Raw genomic sequence first — 16638 nt, forward strand, 5'->3', positions numbered from 1 at the left:
CAAGAGATCAGGGGATGATGATGGCACCCAGTGAACGGGTATGACAGACGGAGAAATGGTATGGAGATGGTCTGTGTTTGAACAATTTAAGAAGTAAGGAACAGCAGCAGGCCATGTAGCAAAAAATAGCCAAGGTGAAGTTGGAAGTCAAGATTCATGGCCTGGGATAAAAGTATGGGCTGGAGACCCGTGGCACACACTGTAAGATTTTTAGTAGTTGACTGTTCCTGTTACCAACGTCTGTAACGCTCCTATCTACCCTTCTCTACAGCTCATTGTTATATAGCCCAAATGTACAGAGAAGTTGCTGGACCAAAAACCCTACTTGGCATATATCCTAACTAAATTTAGCATCTTATATTTTTCTCCATGATGTGTTATTTTTTTAACAGTTAGAAGTACATAATTCACATGTCATACAATTCACTTTATAATTCAATGGCCTTAGAATATTCACAGATCTGTGCAACCATCACCACAATCAATTTTAGAAGATTTTCATCATCTAAAGAGGAAAACACATTTTTCCCTCAGTAGTCATTCCCAAGTCCCCAGCCCCACCTTCAGTCTTAGGCAACCACTAATCTACACTTTCTCTCCATAGATTTGGCTATTCTGGACCTTTCATATAAATTAATCATACAATGTAGAGTCCTTGGAGAAGGAAATGGCAACCCACTCCAGTGTTCTTGCCTGGAGAATCCCAGGGACAGGGGAGCCTGGTGGGCTGCCGCCTATGGGGTCACACAGAGTCGGACACGACTGAAGCGACTTAGCAGCAGCAGCAGCAGCAGCAGAGTCCTTTTTATCTGGCTTCTATTTCTCAGCACAATGTTTTCAAGATTCATGTATGCTGTAGTATGCAGCATTATTTCCTTTATTTTTAGGACCAAACAATTTTCCAACATATAGCTATACCACATTTTGTTTACCCACTCATCAACAGATGGACTTTGGGTTACTTCCACGTTTTGGCTATTGTGAATAACCCTGCTGTGGGCGTAGATATTCAAGCTTTTGTGTGGACATGTGTTCAGATCTCTTGGACGTGTACTGAGGAGTGGAGTTGCTGGGTCATAAGGTTTATGTTTAATTTTTTGAGGAACTGCCAGACTGTGTTCCAAAGTGACTATAGCATTTGACAGTCCCACCAGCAATGTATGAGGGCTCCTACTTCTTCACATCCTCATCGACACTGGCTATTGTTGGTCTTTTTTTTACAGTCATTCTAATAGATATGAAGTGGAATCTCACTGCGGTTTTGATTTGCATTTCCCTGATAGCTAGTGATGTTGAACATCTTTTCATGTGCTTATTGTCCATTTGTACATCATCTTTGTAAAACTGTTTATTCAGATTCTTTGCCCATTTTTAAATTGGTTATTTGTCTTTTTATGATGATACGTTTTTAGATCACGGAACTGTGTCTTCTGTGCTTTCACTGTGTAAAACAGAGGTAGCACATAGGCATAAATTACAAGCAGAATTACTTTTCTTCCTGCTTGAAACATACATCTATGTTCAACTTGGTGTGTCTGTTGTTTATAGGAACTGATGGCTTTTGTCCTTGTCAGTAAATATTAGCACATCAAAACAATGGCTGTTAAGCCTGGCAGGGTGACAAACTACAGCTGTATTTCACTCTTTGTTCTCAAGGTCAAAGTTGGTGCTGCCCTTTCGGCATTTCTCTTTCACAAACTCTGAAGACAAATTCAAGGCCAAACCAAGGACAATGACTACATCAGCAAATTCACTCACCAGTGTAATATATATACATCTATTTTAATGTATAGACTTGTTTTGTTGGTTTTGTCCATTCCTAGTAATGTATAGATCCCCATCTCTGAAGACTTGTTCTGAATTTTTCTGGGAGTCCATAAAAGTTTATTTTAAACACCTGCTTTAAAAATGGTCAGGTTATGATTCACACAACTCCCAACCTGCCAGCTCCTATAGGGTCCCATACTACTTGTCCTGGGGCTAGTAGTATGGGCATATTTACTGTATGGGCTGAACTGCATCTCCTAAATCTCCAGCACCCTAGAATGTGACTTTAATAGGACCACTTATTACAGAGGTGGTCAGAGTAAGATGAGGTTCTTAGGGTGGGCCCTAATCTAGTATGACTGGTGTCTTTATAACAAGGGAACTTTGAACACAGAGGCAAACTCACACAGAAGGAAGTCAGGGAGAAGAGAGACACAGGGAGAAGACAGCATTTAAAAGCTAAAGAGAAAGACAAGAAACAATTTTCCCTCACAGACCTCAGAAGGAACTAAGCCTGCTGACACTTTGATCTAGGACTTCTAGGGTTTCCCTGGTTGCTCAGATAGTAAAGAATCTGCCTACAACGTGGGAGACCCAGGTTCAGTCCTTAGGTTGGGAAGATCCCTGGAGAAGGGGATGGTAACCCACTCCAGCATTCTTGCCTGAGAATTTCATGGACAGAGGAGCCTGGAGGTCTACAGTCCTTAGGGTCACAAAGAGTCAGACACAACTGAGCAACTAACATTTTTTGGTTTCAGCCTGCAAAACTGCGAGAGAATGAATTTCTGTTGCTTAAGCCACCAAGTATATGGTACTTGATTACAGCAGCCCCAGGAAACTAACAGGTCTCCAGTGGACTTCCTGCTGAGTGCCAGAGCTGTGGCTGTCTGAGGAGGTGGGTGCCTCTCCCTCTGACACTAAAGACCAAAACTGCATTGCCTTGCAACCCAACGACTACACTTGCAGTTTTTAGTTATAGCTGCTCTTTGAGTTTTTGTTTACAGTTATTTTCTGTTCTCTTTCAAGGATTCTGACACAAGCCCATGGATGGGGCACTGGGCCAGAAACCCTCCCCTCTTCTACCACCACAAAGGACAATCCGGACTTTGTAACTGAGTTAGGCTTCTCCTGCCTGGCTCCCTCTTCCCTGACAATGAGTAAACCCTCTCCCTTTCCTATCTTCAGTTAATCAACCCTCCAGTCGTATCAACCCTACTTCTTAAATGGCTTTTGAATCTGGCACCACCATAACTCAAGCCACTATCATCTCTTGCCTGGACAACCACACTAGCCCTCTCACTGGACTTTCCACCTCCAGATCTATACTCCCTCACCCTCCCACAACATTCTGTTGCAATGACCTATTTGGTGTCTCTCCTACCAGTAAGATCTGGGAGGAGAGGGACTGTGTCAGGTTTTGATCATGTATCCCTACTGCTGGTGCTACTGCTGCTAAGTCACTTCAGTCATGTCCGACTCTGTGCAACCCCATAGACAGCAGCCCACCAGGCCCCCCCCGTCCCTGGGATTCTCCAGGCAAGAACACTGGAGTGGGTTGCCATTTCCTTCTCCAATGCGTGAAAGTAAAAAGTGAAAGCAAAGTCTCTCAGTCATGTCAGACTCTTTGCGACCCCATGGACCACAGCCTACCAGGCTCCTCCATCCATGGGATTCTCCAGGCAAGAGTACTGGAGTGGGGTGCCATTGCCTTCTCCTTGTATCCCTACTACCGGGCACATAATAGATGGTTGACAAATGACTGATGAAGGAAGGAAGGAAGGAAGTAAAGGTGGGGGAGATGCAGAAATGATATGTAGGTTTTATTTCCTTTCATAAATGATAGCTCAGTTGGTAAAGAGTCCACCTGCAATTTAGGAGACCCCGGTTCGATTCCTGGGTTGGGTAGATTCACCAGATAAGGGATAGGCTACCCACTCCAGTATTCTTGGGCTTCCCTTGTGGCTCAGCTGGTAAAGAATTCACCTGCAATGTGGAGACCTGGGTTCAATCCCTGGGTTGGGAAGATCCCCAAGAGAAGGGAAAGGCTACCCACTCCAGTATTCTGGCCTATAGAATTCCATGGACTGCATAGTCCATGGGTTTGCAAAGAGTTGGACATGACTGAGCAACTTTCATTTCACTTCACTTCATAAACTAAAGGCCATGGTTCTTCCTTGCTCTCAGTTGAGCACATCCTTTCACTGAGAAAAGCAATCAAGTCAACACAAGCAGAGATATTCAAATAATGCCAAATGGTGTGTGGTTTTCAAATTATATGACACAACTTTCTATACACAGAATCCATCTAGATCTGAGCTGGTCTCCAGAAAAGAGGCACTTTGAGCCCTGTGCCTAGCTGCTATCCTCCCTGGATCATCCAACATGTCAGAATCACATCACATACCTGTCACCTCTCTTCATTTGCCTGAAATTCAAAAGTCCTCTTTACACTTTTGTTCCTCCCATTACCACACTAAGGCTTAGTATTCCTAACAGCTTGGAACAAGTGGTTTATGCATTCTATTTCTCCATCCTGCAAATGGGTATGGGCAACTTTTATCCCTCCTTTTTAAAAAAAATCATAAATTACACATAATAAAATTCCCTATGTTAACAATGTTTAAGTACATAGTTCAGTAGCGTTCCATGTATTCACACTGTTGTACAACCAATCTCCAGAATCGCCTATTTTTTCAACAAACATTAAATAACTAGAACTATGTAAAGGAATGTAAAAGTTCCTAACTATACCTCCTAAAATACCTGCTAAATGTTGAATAAAGATTAAGCAAGAGGGAGGGGATATATATATATATATATATACACACCTATGGCTGATTCATGTTGAGATTTGACAGAAAACAACAAAATTCTGTAAAGCAATTATCTTTCAGTTAAAAAATAAATTAACTTTAAAAAAGATTAAGCATCCGTTTATAGCCTTCTTTTTAAAGATAGTATAATTTTTGTGCTTCAGGATTAAAAAAACAGTTTATTTCCTGGAAAGAGTAAAAATGAACCTTGGATTAAAGGGTTGACTTGTCTGTCTTAAGAATGTCCATTCCTAAGGGCAGATCAAGCAATTCCATGTAATTTTTTTCCTCCCTGATTTTTGCAAGTGCTTCTGAGGCCTATGAAAAAAGAATTGTGCTTCTTTGCCAGTGCTCTGTCCATCCAACAGAGAGACATCACCGTTCTATTTTTTTTTTAACATCTTCAATGGTTTGGAGATTAGTATGGGTATTTAGCAAAAAGTACAATTTCAAATTACATGCCGCTTCATGGTGCCAAAACACCACACCATCATCTTTGATGATGTCTACCAACACAGCACTAAGAATGGTGGTTGTTAGTCATCTTGCCTTGCAAAGCTGGAAGATGAAATTGCAAACAGTGTGTGCTTAGACAAGTCTTATTAGAAGAGTGTCTTAAAGATAATTTTAATTTTTTTTTATCTAGCAATCTCTTTTAATCACCAAGGCATGTGTGCTTGCTAAGTTGCTTCAGTCGTGTCCAACTCTTTGTGACCCTATAGACTTTAGCTCTCCAGGTTCCCCTGTCCATGGGATTCTCCAGACAAGAATCCTGGAGTGGGTTGCCATGCCCTCCTACAGGGGATCTTCCTGACCCTGGGAGCAAACCTGCATCTCTTAAGTCTCCTGCATTGGCAGGTGGGTTCTTTACCCCTAGCAACGCCTGGAAAACCCTTAATCACCAACTGTGTATCTAAATCAATGTGACAAATAGATACTTGCTCAAAAAGAGGAATAATTATCCATGGGCATCCTAAAAAAGATAATCACATTTACAAGCATATATGTTAGTAACATTCTGGTCTTCATTGGCTGAGGTACTTGTTTATATATGTTTAACCACATATTTGTGTAGATATTAAGATTGCTTTAACGTTAGTATAATGCTTGGAAAAGGAAGCAAAATGACCCCTCCCTGGCACTGGTAACAGATCATGCTATTAATTCCGGTGTGCATCTCCCCCATTGAAGAAACAGAGGTGTAGACAAAGACTACAAATGACTAAGTCCAACTCTAGTCATTACTAGGAGAAAACAAAAACCAAGTACTCCAAAGAAGATGGCTCCAGGTCAAGTGTGAAGACAGAACATTGGTAAAATAAAAGTTAAAATGTTTTATTAAAGACAGTTTAGGAGCTAGGACTAGAGTCTGTCTTGCTCAACAAATGAATACCTAAAACAACTCACATCTTTAATCTCATCGTCTCTCCACAAAGTCCTCTGACAGTCAATCACAAAGGAGCCTGAAGAAAGGTTCCCTAGATACTACCAAAAACACAGGTTTGCAACAGATGTCTCCATGCAACTTTCAGAACAGATTCCATGTTAAGAGGCTGATAAACCCACATGTATTTGTTAATCAATCCAGGTCTGTACATGCAGCCTGAAGCTGGGAAGTAAGAGTTATTAGCAGAGAAATCATAGATGTGCAAATAATGCATGAAAAAGTATCAGAAAAACATTATTTATAAATTCAAAGACGAATGCAATAATATACACAATTGGGAACTCCCCACCTGGAAGCCATCCAGATCAGTGCTTATATTTAGACACTAATTGATGTGCAAATAATGCATGGAAAAGTATCAGAAAAAAACATTATTTATGAATTCAAGACGAATGCAATAATATACACAATTGGGAACTCCCCACCTGGAAGCTATCCGGAATGCTTACATTTAGGTACTAATAAACGTGAGCTTTTTGCTCACACTGACCACCCTCCTAATTAAGGAACACAGTGTCAATCTCTCAGTTTCCCCACCTATACAATAGGAAATCATGTTGTGTGTTAATGAGTGGAGGTTAAAATTCTCCCAGGGAATGATATTACAAAAAACACAAATGTTATCACCATGAAATGTAGCGAAAGGTATAGTTTTGAACCTAAAAGCGGTTTAAGTCACGTTTTGAAAGAACACAGCCAGAGGAACATGTACTTGGAACCAAGTTGCTATGCAGGGGATAAGGAGAGAGGTTCAGGGTGAAATGACTCACGAATGCGGGAATGCAGGGGCTCTAGGCAACATGAAGTCACAAGGGACCGTCCCTGAGGTCTCTCGTCCCCTCCACAAACAATGCAGTGTGTTAACTTCAAAAGAAGAGGAGTTTGGAAATTATTATTTTTTGTTTTGGGGGATTTTTCACATCATTTACTGAAAGTACAAGCTGGTATATTGTTCAAAAAATCATTAAAGGAAAACATCCTGATGTGTACTAAGAAATACTGATTTTTCTAATACTTAAAGGATGACAAATAGAATGAACACTTTAATTCTAGGGATTTGTAACTAACACTTTGACATGAGCAGAGAGCAAGTTTGGTCTGACACGAAGCTTGTTAAAAGTTTAGAGGGCAGAAACACAAGGGTATCCAGATGTCTCATACAGTCAGAGCATCTCTTCAAAACCAGCTAAAGGCAGGGAGCATCTGGGGCAAAGAAGCAAGCTAGCAAAATACCTGAAATGTGGTGATCTTGACCTTTTCCAAAATGGAAGCTTTCTGAGAGTCCGCGTGCAAACCAAATCCTACCTTAAGATTTCTCTGGAAGCAAACCACTTAAAACAATCCACATTGAAACTTACACAAAAAGGAGCTCATCCGTGGTTCAAAGAATTATCTTCTAAAACCTTCACGTTTTAATTTGTATTAATGACATCTTCTTAAACATGTTTTGCAGCGTGCAGCAGCACACCAATAAAAACCACTTGCTGCCCTTTGAACTCTGAATGTTCCACTGCAATCTCTTTCCTTAAATAGAATCATGGAATATTAGAGTAGAAGATTCCTCAGCGATCAGTTAGAATTGCAGTTCTCAACCCTGGCTAAACTTTACAAACATTTCTGGAGTTTTTAAAAAATTTAGAAGCCCAAGTCCCCACCACAAACAAATTAAATCAGAATGGAGGGGACAGGGTAAGTATTAGTATTTTTTAAAAAATAAACTCCACAGGTGGTTTTATAGGGCTGCCAGGATTAGAACCATTGATATAGCTTATAGATTTACATTGCCCAATATCATAGCCACTGGTACATGAAATGTGACTTGTGAGCACTTGAAATCTGACTAATCTGAATTGAAATGTAGCATAATTGTAAACACATACAGGATTTCAAAGATCTACTACCTCCCCAAATCACAAAGTATCTCATCAACATTTTAAAATTGATTGTATACTGATATTTCAGATATACTGAGTTAAATAAAATTATTAAAATTAACATCACCTTCTTAAAAATATTTTTAATGTGGCTGTAGGAACACTTAAAATTATATATGTAGCTTGCGTTTGTGGTTCCTGCCATTGGACTGTGCTGGTCAAGACCAACACTCTAATTACAAAAGAAGAAACTGAGGCAGAGAGCATAATGAGTTCAAGGCAGCACTTTGGAGTCTCAAACTCTCTTCCGGCCTCAGGCTTGTCCCGTTGCCTTAAAGCTCACTGTTGCAGAGCTAGAAATGGCAGAGCCCAGGAAGCCACCATTGGGATTTCAAACCTTTCTTTCTTTTATCTTGCTGGTTGCTTCCTCTAAGATTTTATATGGAAATCTATTTCCCTTATGAAAAAACATCCCCTCTCTGCTGTGCACACACTTGTGATTTGTCATTGTAGGGTTACTCATGAAAGCCCAGTCACAAGAATGAATGTTAAAAATAAATCTAGAAAAACATTAGCATAAGGGAAATGCAGAAAATAAATGAAGACTATTAAGGCTTTTAAGATGTAGATGGTCAAGTTCTATCCCGTGAATGTTTTACTCTGGTTGCAGTTTAATAAATAACCCTGGAAACCCTCAGCACTCCAAAGTTCATCCTCAGCACAGCATCCCAGTCTCGGCTCAGAATTTAGAAGCCTGAGCCTGTAATATTTTCTTTCCTCCCAAAGGCAATGTTTTTCTGGACTCTGTTGTCACTCAGTGAGGCAAACAGGCTCTTCCAAATGGCACACCTCATCACACCTAGGTACCTTTCTAGAAGTGGACTTTATCCTCAAAGCCTTCTGTCTCTGCTGCATGGATTAATATTTCGTCATTCCGAAGTTAAATAGCATCACAGTTGACTTAAAGAAGAAAATCTTGTTTTGATAATGTAAAGTGGTCCCACCAGATCTGGCAAATGGAGATAAAATGTATTTCTTCTAATAATCAGCTAATTCAAACAAAAACAGAGATGTTTTTTGTTCCATGTGGTTTTTCCCCCCTTGGGAAACCAGCAGAGAGAGAATTGCATAAAACTGGCTGAAATGTGTTATATTTGAGAAATCGTTTAACACAGGGGTTCCTCAGTGTAATCAAAGAATAAAAGAGACCTGAATTCTGATATAAAGTGTTCATGCAAAGAGCTGGAAAGGAAAACTATGGGTCAAGCCAAACAACACATACAGTAGATGCATTCAAGATTTCTGTTGAGATATTCTTGTGCTCCATCCTAAATACAGCAAAACCAAAACATCATCTTAAATCAAATGTTTGGTGCTCTGGAGCCCCCTATGTTGCATGCATGATTTCAATTTGCTGTGATCAGTCAAATTTTGCCAGTCAAACCTCGAAGACCATACTTCCAGGTCCAACTCACTCCTTGTGTAGTAATATTCACCTATAAACAATCTCAAATACACCAGCCTGTAAAGATAATATATTACAGACAAATCTTAGGCAAAAATGTATCTGCCAGAGTGAAAACAGCACTTGTTACTCTATTCAACAAAAAGAAAGACAAAGGTATTTTAACTTTAAGAAATGTTTTTGGATTCCTTCCTCAGAGATGAAAAAGAAAGGACAGGAAATTTATGAAAGGAAAAGGACAAGAAAGTAAAGAAAGTTACTGCCTTTACTGAGATGATCCTATAGACCGTTTTTAGTTGTGCCTGGTTTTTAGTCTCAAATTATGTCTGGATGATGTAGTTTTATAGGGCATGTCTAATTACAATGGTGAAGATGAGTGGCCTTCAAATAAGGAAACCAATATCAGAAAAATTAAAATTGCAGATATATAAGAATAACCAGAATAAAAACTACAGTTTATACAGTCAAGGTATTCATTCAAAAGATCTGATAAAAATTTGAAAGGTTAGTGATCAAAAGGCTTGAAAAGAGCAAAGCATTCAAAGCCATGGGTTATGCTTCCTTCAGGACAAGGGCATTTATGGCAGCCTGACACATGGAAAGACCCCCTGACCTGGAAGTAAGGACCCTGCTTCTAGGCTGGGTTCAGCATTCTCCAACTCTAGGTCTTAGATGAGCCAGAAGAACCACCAGGCCGGAGGCTGTCCTCTGCAAAGGGACAAAGCTGGCCCATCAACGAGAAGACGCCCCCTGCCCCACCAATTCCAGCTCTGCCAAATGCTATCACAAAAGCCTTTCTCACATCTGAATGAACCCCTAGGCCAAAAGCAACTTCTCACTACAATTAGGTGTGTGTGCTTAGTTGCTCAGTTGTATCTGATTCTTTGCGACCCCATGGACTGTAGCCTGCCAGGCTCCTCTGTCCATGGGGATTCTCCAGGCAAGAATACTGGAGTGGGAAGCCAAATGCCAACATGGCAGTTTTCAATCCTTGTTAATTTTAGGGTAGAGATTACAAATGTGAACCTTGAGGAAGTAGAAGGAAGCAGCTAAAATATGTATTTTTTAAATGTTAAAGTTGATTCTGATCTATTTCTCAGAAAACCTAAATAGGCAACAAAGTGAGCTTGGAGGTAAGAAATATGGAAATGTCACTGTAACATATTACACATTTAGGAATTTATCCTAAACTTTTAAAGTTTTATTTTGAAGGTCCCAGAGTGTCAATAAGAGTTTCAAAATTTTTACTTTTGTTTTGTAATAGTATCATCAGTATTACCTGGAAACTTGTAAAAGCCTTCTCTCTCTTCTCTTTTCTTACATTAAATCCATGATTTGTGATTCCCAACAATGGAATACTAATGGATCCTCAAAAAGCACTAATTGTCCATTTTTTTCCTAATTACAAAATGTAAGAACCCTTTATTGAAAACATTAAACATGATGTCATTTTTAAAGTGCCAGAGTTTCTATTTAAAGTGATGCCATAAAGTAGATAGCTTATATAGTTTACAAATAGCAATACAAAAAGGTTCTTTAAGTCTGCTTAGCATATCTGAAAGTGCTTCTTTCTCACATTTAAATATGTGGGGCCATTGCCCCCCTCTCCAAGTTTATTACCTTATCTCAACTGTATAATTTTCTTAAATAGGATTCAGAGAAATAGTCCTAGATTTAAATTTTTAAACACTAATTTATAAAAGCATGGGTTGATTCCCATAATACAGCTGGTAGTCAAACTGGACAAGATAATGAATTGACTGAGATCATTGTTCCATCTTCATCCAAGAAAGCTGCCTCTAAAAAAAGATCTTAAATTGCTGTGGAAATCCAATTTGTAAGAAGCAAAAGAAGCATATAGATGGGAAACACCAGCCATGATCACATTAATTTCGTGGCTAACAGCACTGCTTTGAAGTAAAGAAGAAGAAGGGGGAAAAAAGATGACAAAAATAATAAGTCTACTCAAATCCCCAATTTATTCTAATAGCATAACCAGAAGAAAACCAACTACAGACACAAAGTTCACATCTCGGTGATCCAGCAAACATCACATCCCCACAAAATAATTTTCAGCTTAATAAAAAATAAAGGAAAGCTAAAGGAAATACTATAGGACGGTGATGCATCATTGCCAAAAAAGCAAATTATAATAAGAAATCAGGAGACCAGGAACCTGACGTTAGTATGAACAGCCATGAAAAGTCCACAATTGATTGGTTTTGAATCCATAGGTGAGGGAAACTGACAAATAACTGTAACCAAAATCTTCAACTTACTGTAACTGAAAAGCTATACAAGAAAAATCTCTCTAACAAGCTACCATTCACTGAACCTCTTGTTCAAATAAAAGCTGCAACACCAGAAAGATATAAAAATAAAAGCACTGTTTCTATTTTTTTGTGGGAATGTCCTAATTATCTGCTCATATATAAACTATATAAGGTCACAACTGACTTTTCATTGACAGGCAATATGGGGGTATCAGCCATTTATATTCAAAACCAGTTGGCTTCAAGATACGATCAACTGAGTAAACATAGTTTGAGTAAAGTTGAAAAATAAAAATCGCTATGAATCAGACAGGATTTAAATATAACATGTATGTAACATGCTACAAGCAACAGAAAATGAGAAAACTTACAGGGAAGCACAATAAAGAAAGTTCTTTAATTGCTTTCTTTTTAAGTTTTATAACTAAAGTAGTAGCTGATATTCCATCAACAGCATCCTTCTTCAGGGAATACTCATCCAGGATGGTTTTTTGTTTTATTTTTAACTTTTAGGTTTCTTTTTTAATTAAAACTTAAGTAGCTACTGAAGTGATTCATGAAATCTTGGGGGAAAAGAGCATTCTTACCTGGCATATCATTTCACATGTTTCGTAGCTCCCCTACTGCAGTTCCCATGCTCACGAACATTATTTTACCCAGGAAATAATGGTCTTATTCACACACACACACACACAAAAGCTTCCAATCAAATGTTATCAAGTCTCAGGAAACTGCAACAGCAACCTTAAAAGTCAGTGTAAAATAAGAATTCCACTTACGAATCTCATCTATGAAAATACGAGATTGTTCTCCTGGAACCAACTACAAAGTTCCCTTTCTCCTTAATAAGCATAATAAACATCATCTTACCATTATCTGTAGAATAAAATCAACAACGTGTTGCTTTCTGCAGCCACCAAATCAAGGTTTTCCTTCCTTTCTTTCTAGTAAATTCTTTTTCACCAGCAAGATTAGGAAGAAAATAAAGCTTTACGTATCTGCCTCAGTAATTCAGACCACGACACTGAGAAACCAGCTCTTAGTAAAAGAAAAAAAAGAAAAAACAAGAACAGGTCTGGTATTTTACAATCACTTCTGCAATCCACAGGTACCTCCTGGACTCCCGTACCTCCTCTTCTTTCTGGTTCTTAGTTTCTTTTAGTAATGAGACTAATTTTTCCAGTAGCCTTGAACTCCCCAGATTTAACCGACATGGAAAATGTGACTAAAAACTTGTAGAACTGTCTAGCCTCCAACCCTACACAGAATCAACTTTGTTGGAAGTGTTGAAGAACACCTCACAAGCAGCTACTTGCTCCTTTAGACTCCTGCACGACACAGCTCAGAACACCAAATAACACTGCGCCATCTAGTTAGCAAGCTGCACTCTCCATTCTAAAAGGGGGGACACCTTCAAACTCTGGGACTTAAGGACTTGTCAGGGTTCAGCTGCTCTAAAGGTCCAATTGTTTATTTAAATAAAAAAAAATATCGCTACTGAGATAATCCACATCTAGTGGATATGGGAAAATTTAGGTTATAATGGCACTACAAACTTTTACATCTAACTTTGATTTACAAGATAAAAGCAAGTTTTAAATTAAAAGGGCTTTCTGTTAATAGAGCTTATTATTCTGAAGACGGGGAATGATTTTCTTCGAAAGTTGTCCCTGGGTGCATGCCTATTATCTGTGCTTTTCCCCTTCCACTAATGAGCATTTATCTAAAGAGCCTGTTAATCCTCTGATGTGTGCTTCTGGTCAGAGGTAACAGTTTGAATAAAACCACTAATCACTGATCACTAAATCACTGATCATTAATCACACTCTCCAGTGCTGGTGACCCGGGCCATTTTCCCCTTCAGGTCTATGTATGCATCACAAACAAGAAGTTTTAACATTTCAGATGCACATGTATTGTGTGGGGGGTCATACTATTTCATCTCTAGATGTGAATAAATAATAAATACTGCCGCAAACTTGGGGAATGACGTCAATTAGACTCCACACATGAGTTTCACAAATGCCTACTCTACAGCATGGCTTTCACCCTGAAGAAAGTAGATCTGATTATAACAAAACATGTGTTCTTCAAGAAATTCCCACATACTCAGAATATAAATTTTCCTTTATTTAGCTTTCACCAGCTTCAAATCAGAGAGCACTCAGCTCTTCTGCACCCGCTCTGTTCAAAAGCCTGTTAAGAAATCTTTTATTTAATTTCTGCTACACACTGCAGCCCCAGCCCCACCCCCACCCGGAGTTCTTTTTACTTTTATCCCTTAAACATGTCATATACAGTATTTTTATTCAACTGCCAGTTACGGGGATTCTGACTCAATTCAATGACTTATGTATTTAACTTTCTATTGAAATACAGAAAGTTAATGTTAAGAGAAAAAAAGTAACACATGCACCACTTTATTGTAAGATATTTTGAGTTCAACGACTTACATTCCCTCACTTTGGAAATAAAACGTTTAATCTCGAGCCTTCCAGCTAAATTTGATTTAGTCGGCATTCTCAGCCATCCCTCTTCGGATAACCGGTCTGTCTGAGGAATGCGCTCTGTAAAGTTAAGAACTTTGCTTGCAATGAGTGTGTTGTTTTCCTAAGTCACCACAGGGACACAGTACTATCAGAGTGTCTCTAAACATTTCCTGAGACGCCTTTTCTATCAGAGTTCAGCAGTTTGCCCTGGAGAAGAGGGTTCACTGGTGCCTTTCTTAAATAATAGAAAAGAGCAGATTGTGTGTGCGTCGATCAGGTACTGCGCTCCCTGGGCCACCAGAAGCTCTTACCCACACTCCAGGGACTGTGATCGCCCCAGGGAAAGCAGTCAAAGGCGGAGGCGGGGCCAGAGTGATAACGGTGTGGGCGGTTGAGCGGGTGGAGAAGGAGGGATCCGGGAGGAGAGGGCAATAACGATGCTCAGGGAATCAGCGATTGTACAAGTATGTTGGGGGTTGGGGATGGAAAGCCTTGCCTTGTCAGCACTTCTAAGGCCCCCAACCCTTGAGTATCTGAAGCTGTTAATCAAACACTTATTGGTCTGCAGAATGACGTAATGGACCTGTATCCAGCCTTTATTCCTTGACACATGTCAGAGAAGGAGGGAAAAATAAAAACCAAACCCTCTGTAGACTCTGACAACGAAATATACAAGTAGCCCACTTCAGTTCCCGGCCTTGAACAAGTCTCAAGTGGGGGCGGCACTTGTTCAGGGAAAGTTGGGGTGGACAAGATCTTTATCTACCAGATACTCACCCCCCACCCCCGAAATAAATCTATGGCAAAGGAAAAGAGGGATGCAGCCGCCAGGAAAAACATCTCCTTGGTTCCTTCGCGAGTCTTGCCCCTCTAAGAACGTCGTGAAAAGTTTTGAGCTATTCCGTGTAGAATCTGGTGGCGAGGAAGGCTCCGCCGCGGTGTTCTGAGAACTACAGCCGCGTCGAAGGCGGGAGCTGTCATTTGGGGCAGCGGCGGGGAAGAGGTAATGATGCCAGTGAGAACCGGACAGAGGCAGGAGGTGGCTGTAGGAGTGAAGACAAGGAGAGCCTCGCCACTGTCGAGCATTCCACGCCTGCAGTGAAAGGCAAGTGCCCCCCGAGAGCGATGCCCCCTCATTCCCCGGCGCGCGCGCCCACCACCTGCGGTGGGCAGCCCTGCAAGAGGTGGCAGCAGCAGGCTTGGGGCCCGGGAGGAAGCTAGCCCCCAGTGCGCCCGCCGGTCCGCCCCCTAGGTGACCCGGCGTCCTCGCCGCGCCCGCTGGAAGTTTGCAAACTTTCTCCGGGGATTCCGCCGCATCACCGGGAAGTTGGGGACGCGGGGGGGAGGTTCCTGTCTCGCCGTCTCCGCTGCTGCCGCCTCTGCCGCCGCTTGACCGCACTTCTGAAGGGTTCCGCACCTTGCCAGGTCTCTGGAGGCAAACACACACCCCCGATTCATAACTGTTCCCCGTGTCAGGGAAACACACGCGCGCTCCTACACACGCACGCACGCCGGGGCGGACACGGCGCTCGCTCCACGTTAGCATCCCTCCAGTCGCACGGCGCGGCGGCCACCAAGACGCGCTCCGGGACGGACACGGCGTGGGGTCTCTGGGGTAGCCTCAGGACACGGCTGATTCCACAGTCCACCAGTATTTGGGGCCTGACTTCCCTCTGGTCCGTCAAAGTGTTTACAAACACAGATCATCCTCCAAAAAGAAAATGCATCGCATCTTCCCTACTCCTTGCCCTGCGACCTGCCCACTGGACCAAGTAACCTCGCGGCTGCTGCCGAGAACCACCCCTGCAAACAAGTACGCTCTCGAGACGGTTCCCGCGGCAAGTGCAACAAAAGTGACTAAATGCAAAAGCCCCAGAAGTGGCCTAGCCGTATTTTTAGGAACTTACCAAACAAGTGTGGAGAAGGCAAGAGCGGAGCCCGGGTGAAGGGACCACGTTGGACTGAGCAAAGATTACAATACATTCTATTTAGAGTGCATTACATCACCCCCCCGGTGACGTCACGTGGGATTCCTGAACTTCTAAATCATTGCGGTCCGTGGGGGAGGGAGGGAGGAAGGGAGGGGCGGGGCCGTCGCGCCGAGGGGGCGGGCTCCGCCCCGGCCCCGCCCCGCCCCCGCCCCACGAGCGGACCCTGGTGCACCCGCGGGGAAGCGGCGGCGGCAGCGGCGACCGCGCAAGCAACAGCTTGCAGAGCCCAGCGCCGTGTGACACGGCTCCCTGACATTAGTAGTGTGAGTCAGCTTGGAAACAATCCTCAAGGTTTCAGAAAGGACCACGGAGGAGGCAAGGACACGGGCTCTCCCGTGAGTAGGGCCTGGTAGCATTTAAAAGGTGTGGGGATGGGGCGAGGTGGGGAGGGGTGCCGAAGAGTGCAGGGAAGAGACTTTCTCCGAACAGAAATGCGGGAGGCTCCCCCTGCCCCCACCAGCAGATGTCCAGCTCCGTTTTGCTGCGACAGTCGTGACCTCATTACAGTGTTCCCTGCAT

The 16638-nt window shown here is 41.8% G+C and overlaps 1 protein-coding gene across 3 annotated transcripts in view; it reads right to left on the reverse strand.

The window, feature by feature from the left end:
- CREB5 (cAMP responsive element binding protein 5) overlaps positions 1 to 16128 on the reverse strand; it is a 439163-nt gene extending 423035 nt beyond the window's left edge. For all 3 annotated transcript variants that reach the window (XM_070787904.1, XM_019958835.2, XM_019958834.2), the window contains exon 1: positions 16036 to 16128. The gene's annotated coding sequence lies outside the window, so the exon portion shown is untranslated. The remainder of the gene's footprint in view (positions 1 to 16035) is intronic.
- Between the last annotated feature and the right edge of the window lie 510 nt (positions 16129 to 16638).

This window comes from Bos indicus, chromosome 4 (assembly GCF_029378745.1).
Source record: "Bos indicus isolate NIAB-ARS_2022 breed Sahiwal x Tharparkar chromosome 4, NIAB-ARS_B.indTharparkar_mat_pri_1.0, whole genome shotgun sequence".
NCBI classification, from domain to species: Eukaryota; Metazoa; Chordata; class Mammalia; order Artiodactyla; family Bovidae; genus Bos; species Bos indicus.